At 41.1% G+C, this 11,678-nt stretch overlaps 1 pseudogene; it reads left to right on the top strand.

Moving 5' to 3' along the window:
• Positions 1-1,337: 1,337 nt before the first annotated feature.
• On the top strand, positions 1,338-2,322 carry LOC102829877 (annotated as a pseudogene).
• Positions 2,323-11,678: the final 9,356 nt, after the last annotated feature.

Below are 11,678 nucleotides of genomic sequence, written 5' to 3'. Positions count from 1 at the left end.
CATTTCCTGCATGAAAGAGAACAGGCTGACTGGTCAGATAGAGTCCGGCAGAACCCCTATGACTGTGGTTCTTAGTCACCCTTTAAGTCTGGAACTAGACTCACCCCACAGCACAATTTGCAGCCAAACAGTAGGTAGGTCTGTAAGGAAACAACACCAGGAAGGTATGCACACCATAGAATAATTAACCAGCTGAGATGAAAAAGACCATTTACCCAAGGACAGGAGTTCAGAAAGATCAGGGAAGGAAGCACAGAAATAAGACACATAGGAAGGAGGAGGGACGCGTGGTGTTAGATTGAGGAGAGTGTCATCTATTAAATGAGGCAAATTATGTATGAATTGTTAACTGTAAAACTGATGATCTGCCCTAAACATTCACAGTCAAAAGTTTAAAAGTATTTTATTTCTGGAGATAAGATTGGAGATATTTGAATAGGTGTATAATGATAGTTAGGAGTCCGGGTGTGGCACGGTGTACACCAGACTGCAAAGCCGTTTGAACTGCAAGGTCGGCAGTTCAAGCTCACCAGCTGCTCCTTGAAAACCCTATACACTGTCACTATGGGTTGGAACTGACTTGACGGCACTTAACAACAGCAACAACAACATAATGATAATTAAATGAGAATGAGCCTTTATTAAGTTTTTACTGTGTGCCAAGCAGTGAATTATATTCACAGTGTAGCCTTTCTTTAACAGTTGTGTGATAAAGCATTGTTTATATTATCCACATGGGGAAACCATTAAGGATTTCTTGAGAGGCAGAATTGAAGGTATGAACTCAGGACTGTCTGACGAAAACCTGTCTTCATTCTACCCTGCTGACTTCCCGTATAGCTTCTTTCTTTTTATTATTGATATCCCAACTGTATCTTGAGTGGTCCCTTCCCTGAACAATTTCCACTAAACAATTACTATTAGAAATATGAGGAATCTGTACAAAGACCAAGAGGCTGTCCTTTGAATAGAACAATGGGACTGAATGGCTTGAAATCAGAAAAGGTGTGCATCATGATTGTATCATTTCACCATACATATTCAATCTGTATGCTGAGCAAATAATGCAAAAAACTATATTATATGAAGAAGAACCTGGCATCAGAATTTGATTAACAACCTGCGTGATACAGATGACACAAACTTGTTTAATGAATGCAAAGGCGACTTTACAATGTTGCTTTGATGAAGACCAAAGACTACATTTTACCTCAAAGTAAACAGAATTAAAATCCTCACTACTGGACCAATAAATAACAACATGATCAATAACATCATGTGGTGCTGTAGAATCAGCATTGGACTGCCAACTGCAAAGTCTGGCTGCCACACAGAGGCTGAAGGATGAGATAGCAGAAATAGCTAGTGAGATTGAGAACCTGAGGTCCACAGAAAAAAGGAAAAATATGTAGGGGAACAAGCAGGTAGCCAAGGGCAGGAAGAAATGTAATATGGATTCTAAGAAGGGGATCCAGTTCTTGATAGAGAACGACCTGCTCAAGGACACCTGCGAAGACATTGCCCAGTACAAGACTGCCATCCGGGACTACCTGGGGGAGAGAGATGCGTTTACTATCCATGTTCTTCACGCCTTTGTGGAGTTACACGAGTTCACTGACCTTAACCTTGTCCAGGCATTATGGCAATTCCTGTGGAGCTTCCGGTAACCGGGGTAGGCACAGGATTGACTGGATGATGGAGGTGTTTGTTCAGCGATACTGCCAGTGCAACAACGGGGTGTTCCAGTTCACAGAAACGTGTTACGTCGTCTCGCCATCATCATGCACAACCTCAAGGTCAAGGACAAGCCCACCGTGGAGAGGTTCATCGCCATGAACGGAGGCATCAATGATGGGGGGGACCTCCCCGAGGAGTTTTTGCGGAATGTCTGTGAGAGCATAAAAAAGGAACCCTTTAAGACCACCGGAAGATGACAGGAATGAGCTCACTCACACCTTCTTCAACCCAGACCGAGAAAGCTGGCTGTTAAAACTCAGTGGCAGGGTGAAGACTTGGAAGCATCCCTGGTTCATTCTGACTGACAACTGGCTGTAGTACTTCGAGTACACGAGGGATAAGGAGCCCCAGGGAATCATCCCTTTGGAGAATCTTGAGTATCCAAGAAGTGGAGGACTCAAAAAAAAACCAAACTGCTTCGAGCTGTACATCCTTGACAACAAAGACCAAGTGATCAAGGCCTGCAAGACTGAGGCACATGGACACGTGGTGGAAGGCAACCATGTCTCCACGCGATCGCCCGAGGAGAAGGAGGAGTGGATCAATGGCATCAGATCGCCTGTTGTCGGCAGGGACTCGTTCTAGTGCAAGAAGAAGGTCTCCTCCACCAAGAGACAGCCCAGCTGAGGCCGCGGCCCCGCCCCCGCAGCGACTTCTCCAGGCATGGCCTACCTGAATCCCAGAGACTGCCTTCAGCTTTTGCTAATTTTATTAATGGGAGCGGGTGGGCGGGCTGCGTTCCCCAGGGGAGAGGGCCCAGAAGCCTCTGCAAGCACGGATTCTGCAGCCTTTGTGTCTGAGGACAGCGCTCCAGTGAAGAATCACTCAGCCTGCACTTGAACAGTACGGGACCCAGAAAACAGTGGGCACACAAGAAGCCAGGCGCTGCTGGCAATCCGGTTTCTGTTTTCCAGGAGAGAGCAGCCGCAGCAGCTAGGGCTATTGGGGTACCTTCCCGCCCCCCACCCCAGGCCTGGTGGCGGGTGCCCGCGCATGACCCTGAGCACCGGGTGGGCAGCGTGGGAAGGAGTGGGGAACACGCGCGGACTCGGGACGTGTCACAGCAGAGCCCAGCGCCCTGAAACTGTTCTCTGCACAAGTCACCTCCTTGTTGGCCTTGAAAACACCTCGTAAGCATCTTTCCGTGAGCTAAATGCCTAATAACGAAAACTGAGGGACTTGCGGCCGGCCTGTACCCATGGGGCTTTTCTCCTTGCCTGGCACTCTGTCCTCTTTTTAGAGGGAGGAGTGGGTCTTAGCAGGCTGGCTGAGGGCTCCGCTTTTCTTGCCTCAAAGCTGGCCCTCTCTGGACACCAACGATGCCCTGTGGGGACCCAAGGGCTGTCCCGGAACAGGAAGCCTGCCTCTTGCGTTTTGTGAACTTCAAACCCACCAGCTGCTCCTCAGAAACCCTATACAGGGTAAGTATGAGTCGGAATCGACTCGATGACAATTTAACAACAACAAATGGAGACTTCTTCAATTTCCTTGGACTCACAATTAATGTTCATGGAAGCAGTAGTCAAGAAATCAAATGATGTATTGCATTAGACAAATTTGCTACAAAAGACCTCTTAAAAGTGTTCAAGAGCAAAAATATCAGGTTGAGGACTAAGGTGTACTTGACCTAAGCCATGGCTTTTCAATCACCTCACATGCATGTGAAAGTTTAACAATAAATAAGGAAAACCATCGAAGAAGTGATGCTTTTGAATTATGGTGTTGGTGAAGACTATTGAATGGACCATGAACTGCCAGAAGAACAAGGAAACGTGTCTTGGAAGAAGTACAATCAGAATGCTTCTTCAAAGTGAGGATGGTTAGACTTCATGTTATTCTTTGGACATATTATCAGGAAGCATCAGTCCCTGGAGACGGACGTCATGTTTGGAAAAGTGGAGGGTCAGAAAAAAAGAAGAAGTTCTCCAATGAGATGGGTAGATCACAGTGGCAGCAAAAAGGGGTTCAAACATTGCAAATGTGAGGATGGCACGGGACTGCATAGTATTTCTTTCTGTTGTGCATAGACTCACTATGAGTCAGAACCGACCCAATGACACCTAACTACAACATAGGTAAACTATTTAACCATGCCCAAAGCATCAAAAGAAGATGGAAGGAATACAAAGAGTCACTGTACTAAAAAGAATTGTTGGACATTCAACAATTTCAAGAGATAGCATTTGACCAAGAGCCAATAGTATTGAAGGAAGAAGTCTAAGCTGCCCTAAAAACATTGGTGAAAAACAAGCTCCAGAAATTGATGGAATGCCAAGTGAGATATTTCAATAAATAAATAGCTGCCAGGCTGGAAGCACTCACTTATCTATGCCAGGAAATTTGGAAGACAACTACTTGGTCAACCAATTGGAAGAGATCCATACCTGTGCCCATTCCAGAGAAAGGTGATCCAACACAATGTGGAAACTTTGAATCATTAATATCACACACAAGTAAAATGTTGCTGAGGATACTTCAAAAAATGTTTACAGTACTACATCAAGAGGAAGCTGCCAGAAATTCAAGATGGATGCAGAAAAGGATGTCGAATAAGATATTGCTAACATCAAATGAATCTTGGCTGAAAGCAGAAGGCTGTTTATTTGTGTTTTATTGACTATGCGAAAGCATTTGATTGTGTGGATTATAGCACCTAGGGATAACATTGTGAAGAATGGGAATTCCAGAATCCATAATTGTGCTCATGTGCAACCTATACATAGACCAAGAGGCAGTCATTCAAATAGAAAAGGGGATATGAATGGTTTAAAATCAGAAAAGATTTGTGTCTGGATTGCATCTTTTCACCATATGTATTCAATCTAGATGCTAAGCAAATTATTCAAGATACTGGTCTATCTGAAGAAGAACACAGTATCAGGATCAGAGGAAGGCTCATTAACAGAGGACGATATGCAGATGACACAAGTGTCTGTTCATGTCCTGTGCCCATTTTTTAATTGGGTTATTTGTCTTTTTCTTGTAGAGGTGTTGTACTTCCCTATATATTTTAGAAATGAGTCCCTTGTCTGATGTGTTGTTGCAAAAGATTTTATCTCATTCTGTGGATTCTCTTGTTAATCTTTTGGTGAAGTCATTTGATGCACATAAGTTTTTAATTTTTAGTATGTCCCAATCGTCTATTTTTTCTTTTGTTTGTGTAGTTTTCAAAATGTTTGGTAGTAGAGTTATTAAAGTTTTATCAGCAAAGAGAAACCTACACTTCATTTGGCAGGCAAGTGTAGCAACATATCTTTATTTCATGTAAAATTATATTTCTCTGAAACCATGTCTTCTACAGAATCTCCCTTAAAGAAAGACAACCCTTTTTACATTATCAACAAATTAAAGTACAAAACTTACAGTTGCTACTGTGGTTACCTCTGAGTTCCTCTAAAACCCTTCTGTATTTTATTGCTGTGTAAATATTTAGAAGACTTTAAAAGGCTAATTTCCGATTTGGGTCTTTTCCGTTCAATAGTTTATATTTTAAGATTTTAAAATGCAGTTTGTGTTTTTATCGGTGAAAGCTTGTGCTTGCCTCAAATTGTTACTATTTATATTTTATTTTGTAAAGTGCCACAGGTTTACAAAATTTTCCGTTAAAATGTTTTGATGTGATTAACTGCTTTTAATTACATCTGAATCCATTGCCAAATAATGATTAAAACACACAGAAACAGTACGATTGAGGCGTAAACAAAGCAAAACAGATCTACGTGAAAACTGCTCCAAGCAGTGTAACAAAAGCAAATCCATTTAATTTGTACATATGTGGAAATATGGGGAGAAAATCAGGTAAGAGGACTTTAAAGTGTACACGGTCAAATGTCCTCTTTTGTTTTTTAAATCAGAGTATAATTGCCTCTCCTGGGGAAATTTTTCGGGTAAAATATCAAACTCATATATAATTATGGTTCACAGTAAAGTGCATTTACTACCCGCTGAGCAAACGCAATTGGATTACCAAACCGCAGTATTTCCTAGCCCTGTGTCAGTTAAAGATCAAACTCTCTTTTCCATCATTCTCCAAGGAGTCCTGGTGTGGCGCCTTAGGAAAATCATTGGACCCCGAAGTCAGTTTGAACTGGAAGGTCGGTGCTTCAAACTCACCAGTCACTCCTTGAGAATCCTATCCAAGGTCACTATGAGTCATAACTGACTTGACAACACTTAACAACTTTAGTAGAGACTTCAGCAGGCTGGTTTCTTCTGTGTTTCCAGTTTTTCTGGAAGCCTCACTCCTGGTAGGGACTCTTGTGTGGATCTCCGCAGCTTTCAGTACCAAAGTCTCACCCTCCGTGGACCTCAGCTGTTTCCTGAATCCCCTTATCTGGCTCCCCCCATCTTTTTTTTTTTTAAAGTCATTATTAAATATCCAATAATCTGTAAGGTGTTTTTTCTTTTATGTCATTCTATAAATTAATGGCATTGGGGAAATAAGTAGGAAATTAAATTCATTTTAAGATTATTGGTCCCTTTGCACTTTAGGATCTAAGATGCTCAAATTTTACGTAACAGGCAGTTATGATAAGACACTTTAATTTTCAACAGCAAAGATAATGGTAATTTAATTTTAGATGGCTCCAAACTGAGTTCAAGTCAACATGCAGTTGACTGGAAATCTGCCAGAAAATTTAATACTGGTGATTGGGTCTCAACTTCAGGTTATGACCCAAGTGAGGGTCACCGAGGGGATCCATGAGGGCTGCAAGATGATCAAAAAAATAAGTCATCTCTACCTCAAAGCTCCCTCTTTGTGAGAGTGAGGGGTGGGCAACTGTCCGGAAGGAGATGGGCAGCCTCAATACCAGAGTCCAGGTCAGGAGAGGTTCCCTGGTAGAATGTATATAGGAGAGAGACGTTTTCGTGCACTCCATTGATGTGGAGCAGGAAAAATAGAATTAATTTTGTATTTTTGTTGTTGTTAATTGTTGTCGAGTCAGTTTTGACTCATAGTGACGCTGTTTCTGAGACTTTAATTCTTCCTACGAGGGAGCAGAAAGTCTCATTGTCCTCCCGTGGGAGCGGCAGGTGGGCTAGAACCACGAATCTAATCTCAGACCTTGTGGTTAGCAGACCAATGCTTATTGTATGGAGCCACCACACTCCCCTAATTTTATATGCCATTTATTAGCTGCTCGGATGTTCAAACCCACCAGCTGCTCCTGGGAAACCCTATGCAGGATCATTGTGAGTTGGAATCTACTCAACACTTAACAATATGGTTGTATTAATGCGACTACTTGGAGAATTGTGACCAGAAAGAGTCTGTGAATGAATCTGGGCTTAGTGGGTCTGTCATAATTATTTATTAATGGTGTTTACCCTGGGCATAGGACTGGATTCTGGTGACAACACATGAATAGAGTATTTCCCTTTCCTAATTCAAATTCTCAGGCAGCAAAGGAGATAAGTAAAGTCACCTCAGTACATTATAATCATACTTGATGAGGGAGAAATTCATATCTGCTTTTGTGCAGATCTGAACAGAACTCAGGGGTATAGTCAGCAGAATTACAGGAAATCCGTATACCGCTGGTATTGGCAAGTATTGAGTTTAGATAACTTCTATAGAGAATGCTGTTGTTATTAATTGCAGTGGAGTTGATTCTGACTCATGACGACCCCATTGTACAGAGAATAACTGCCCCATAAGGTTTCCTGGTGTGATGCTGTAGGATAAGTTCTGGACTGCTAACTGCAAAGTTGAACCTTCAAACCCACCTGTTGCTCCTTGGAAACCCTATATAGGGGGCGCTATGAGTCAGAACTGATTTGTTGGCACTTAATAACAGCAACATGGAGTCCTAGTGTGGCTCTATGGGTTAATGTGCCAGACTGAAAAGCTGTTTGAATGCAAGGTCAGTGGTTCAAGCTCACCAGTTGCTCCTCGGAAACCCTATACAGGGTTGCTATTGGTTGGAACTGACTCAACAGCACTTCACCACCGCAACAACAGCAACAACAACATTGGGTTTGGAAAGCAGATCGCCAGACCTATCTTTGGAGTCTCCTCTGTGTGTATTCAAACCACCAGTCTTCCATTGAGTAATTGAGTGCTTAATTTTTTGCATTACCTGTGTATGGTAGGGTTTTGTGTGAACTTGACTGGGCATGGATTCTTCGTGGTTTGGCAGTTAAGAGGTAGTCATCTCCATGATGAGATCTAATACCACCCCCATGATGTGATCTGATGTGACCAGCCCTGATCGGATGTGATTCTGCTGTGTGCTGTAAAGTCTCACTTCTAGGGTAATGAGTCTGGATGCAATTTACTGGATTTGGTTGTATCTCAAGACAATCTCTTTTGAGACATAAAAAGAGAGAAAGAAGTGAGCAGAGAAAGAGAGGGACCAATGACCACCAAGAATGAAGAGCAGGAGTGGTGTGCATCCTTTGTACCTGGGGCCTCGGCACTGAAGCTCCTAGATCCGGGGTAAGATTGATGTCTAGATACATGGAGGTCTGGTCCTACAGATGCTGACAGGGGACAAGCACCTTTCTCCAGAGCCAACACTCTGAACTTGGGCTTCTTGCCTCCTAAACACCTAAAGAAGTGTCTGGTTGTTAAACTCATCCACTTGTGGTACTTCTGGAAGAGCAGCACTAGGTAACTAAGAGAGCTGTGCTATCCAGGGACTCCTTCTATGGAGAATACAAAAAAAAAAAAAAAAGAAAACCTCAAACAAATCAAAAAAGTCCACTGCAATTGAGTTAATTCCATCTCATAGCAACCCCATGTAGGGTTTCCGAGGCTGTAAATCTTTACAGGAGCAGACAGCTTCATCTTCCTTCCTCAGAGCAGCTGGGGAGTTTGAATTGCCAACCTTGTGGTTAGCCGTCCAGTGCTTATCCTGCAAAACCACTGGCATAGAAAGCAAAAATACTTCCGTATGTCATTATTAAGTACTGTTAAGATGTTTGCAACTCATAGCGACCCTGTATAGGGTTTCTAAAGAACAACTGGTGGGTTGAACTACCGACCTTGTGGTAAGCAGTCCACTGCTTATTCTATTGTTGTTTTTGTTAAGTGTTGTTGAGTTGGTGCTGATACACAGCGACCCCATATAGGGTTTCTGAAGAGTGGCTGGTGAATTTGAACCACCAACCATGTGGTGCAAGCTGACCTTGTGGTCCAGTGCTGATCCTATTCCTGTAGACTGATAAAAGGCCTGAAGACTTTAAAAAGAAAAAACAAAATCAACTATTGTGGATTCTGAAAAAAAATTTGGTAAGGTACCAGCAAGCTGTTTAAAAATAAAGAAATAAAACATGCCCTCTGAAATAAAACAGCTCACAAAGGTAGCGGTGAAGAGACAAAGGAATAAGATGAAATTGACTTATTTTCTTTAGAGTTAATTTAGTTCTTTTATTTTCAATATTTCTTAATTTCTTATACATGTACTTAAGATGATAATGTTTCTCTGAGTAAGCATTTGGCTGCATACTGTAAACTTCTTATATGCAGTATTGAAAAGAAAATGAAAGTTCACATTTGATTTCCTCTTGTGATGAAGACCTAAAAGAAAGACCGAAAAGATTTTCTGAGTAAATGAGATATATTTTCTGTCCACTGGATGTAACTTTTTTAGTTTTATTACACTGCGATCAAAGAAAGACTCCACTAAAGTCTTTATTTCTCAGAATTCATGGAGATTTTCTTTGGGTCAGTTTTTGTAAATATTCTCTAGAATCTTATTTTTTGCCCTACTTGCCCCGTTAATCTATGAGTAATTACGTTAAACCTTCTGCTATGATTGTGGGTTTGTTCATTTATCGGTATCCCAATGATTTTTGCTTTGTTAGTATTTATGTGGATTCTGGTTGTGGTGCTGTAGGATCAGCACTGTACTGGGTACCACAACGTAGGCAGTTCAAATCCATCCGTTGCTTCTCAGAAACCGTATACAGGGTTGCTATAAGTTGGAACCAATATGACACTTAACAACAACAACTATTAAGTGCCTTGTTGTTGTTAAGTGCCATTGAGCCAGTCCCAACTCATAGAGACGCTGTCTAGGGTTTCCAAGGAGTAGCTGGTGAGTTTGAACCACCAAACTTATGGTTCAAACCACCTTGCAGTCCAGCACATTAACCCGCAGTGCCACACCAGGACTCCATTTAGGCGCATAAAGATTAACAAAAAGTTTCTACTTTGTCAATGCAGTTTGTCTTTGTTATGTCTAATATTTTCTTTTTTAATTCTATTTTTGTTATTATATTATTACTCAGCTTCTTTCTGTAAGCATTTCCTGGTCTTTCATTATCTGTTCCTTTGTTTTCAATCCATCTGAATAAGTTTGCTTTAATTGTACTTCTTTCAAACATCTACACAGTTATTTTGGGGAGAGAGGGCTCCAATTTGAGTCTCTTTCACAAAAAAACAAATTAAAAAAAAATTCAAACATACACAAAATAAGAGAATGATGAAATATTCAATTCTATATATATTCAGTTGCCACCAATTTGGATTATTTTGAAGCAAATATTGCTAACATACTAAAAAAATAAAATAAAAACTTGAACAATAATTCCTTAATACCATTAATTGTTCGTTGTTGTCAAGTCTCAACTCTTAGTGACCTTGGATAGGATTCTGAGGAGTGGCAGGTGGGCTTGAACTGCTGACCTTATGATTAGCAGGCCATACTTATTTTACAGAACCAAGTCAGGATTCAATACACATTTCACAATCATAGCCGAGGATTTAACCTAGTCACACACAAGTCAACAGATCAGAAGCTGCATAATATTTACAAAAATTGACCAAGGACAAATTTGCATGAATTCTGTGTAAGATGTGGGTATGTGTTAAACAGTTGGTTTTCTTGAATTGTGATACAAACTATCCCAGGAGGAGGGGGAGTTGGAGACAGTGGATGCAGAAAACTTTCTCTGAAGAGCTTCATGTCAAAGGGGAGGCAGAGAAATGAACCAGGGGTTAGAGGAGAAAGTAGAGCCAATAGAAAGGTGTTCACAATTTGGAGTGATTGGCAGCAAACCGGTTTGCAGGTAGAATGATTCTGGTGATGTAAGAAATTGTTGATGTTATTAATATTTTTAATACCATGTCTCTCTTTAGGGGAAATTTCCTCACAAATGCCTGAAGTACCAGTTGTATCATCAATAAGTTTTTAGGGTTAACTCTGAGTTTTTCTAATTGTTCTTATTATCGTTTTATCAGATTTCCCACTTTTATAGATTAAGTTTTATGGTTTTGAAAGATATATTCTTAAAATTATAAATTATAGGGGTGGGAGCTCCAAGAACGTGTGGAAAAAAATCCATTATCTTTTAATTCCATTCTTCTACAAACTTTTTTGAAGTTCCTTATAAATTTGAAAGCACAGAATTTTTCAGGAAGAGGATGTAGTTGTTAAGTGCTGTCAAGTCGATTCTGACCCATAGTGACCTTGTACATGGTTTCTGAGGAGCAACTGGTGTGTTTGAACCACTGACCTTGCAACTCAAACTGACCTTGTATTTCACCAGGACTTAGGTGCCATCAAGTCAGTCACGACTCATAGCAACCACTTTGCACCACAGAGTGAAACTCAGCCAGGTCCTATGCCATCCTCACAATTGTTATGTTTGACACTTCGTTGCAGCCACTGTGTCTATCCATCTCATTGGGAGTCTTCCTTCATTTCCCTGACCCTCCACTTTACCAAGCATAATGTCCTTCTTCAGGAACTGGTCCTTCTTGACAACATGTCCAAAGTCATCCACTTGTGGTATTTCTGGTACGGCAGCACTTAATAACTAAGAAACTGATTAAGTCTTGCCATTTTGGCTTCTAAGACGCATCCTGGCTACACTTGTCTTCCAAGACAAATTTATTTGTTTTTCTGGCTGTTCATGGTACTTTCAAAATTCTTCTCCAACACATAATTCAAATGCTTTGGTTCTTCTGTGGTCCTCCTAATTCATGGTCCCAG

Source organism: Chrysochloris asiatica, unplaced genomic scaffold (assembly GCF_000296735.1).
Source record: "Chrysochloris asiatica unplaced genomic scaffold, ChrAsi1.0 scaffold00006, whole genome shotgun sequence".
NCBI classification, from domain to species: Eukaryota; Metazoa; Chordata; class Mammalia; order Afrosoricida; family Chrysochloridae; genus Chrysochloris; species Chrysochloris asiatica.
Note: the sequence above shows the minus strand (reverse complement) of the source record. Positions and strands in the feature narration are given on the sequence as shown.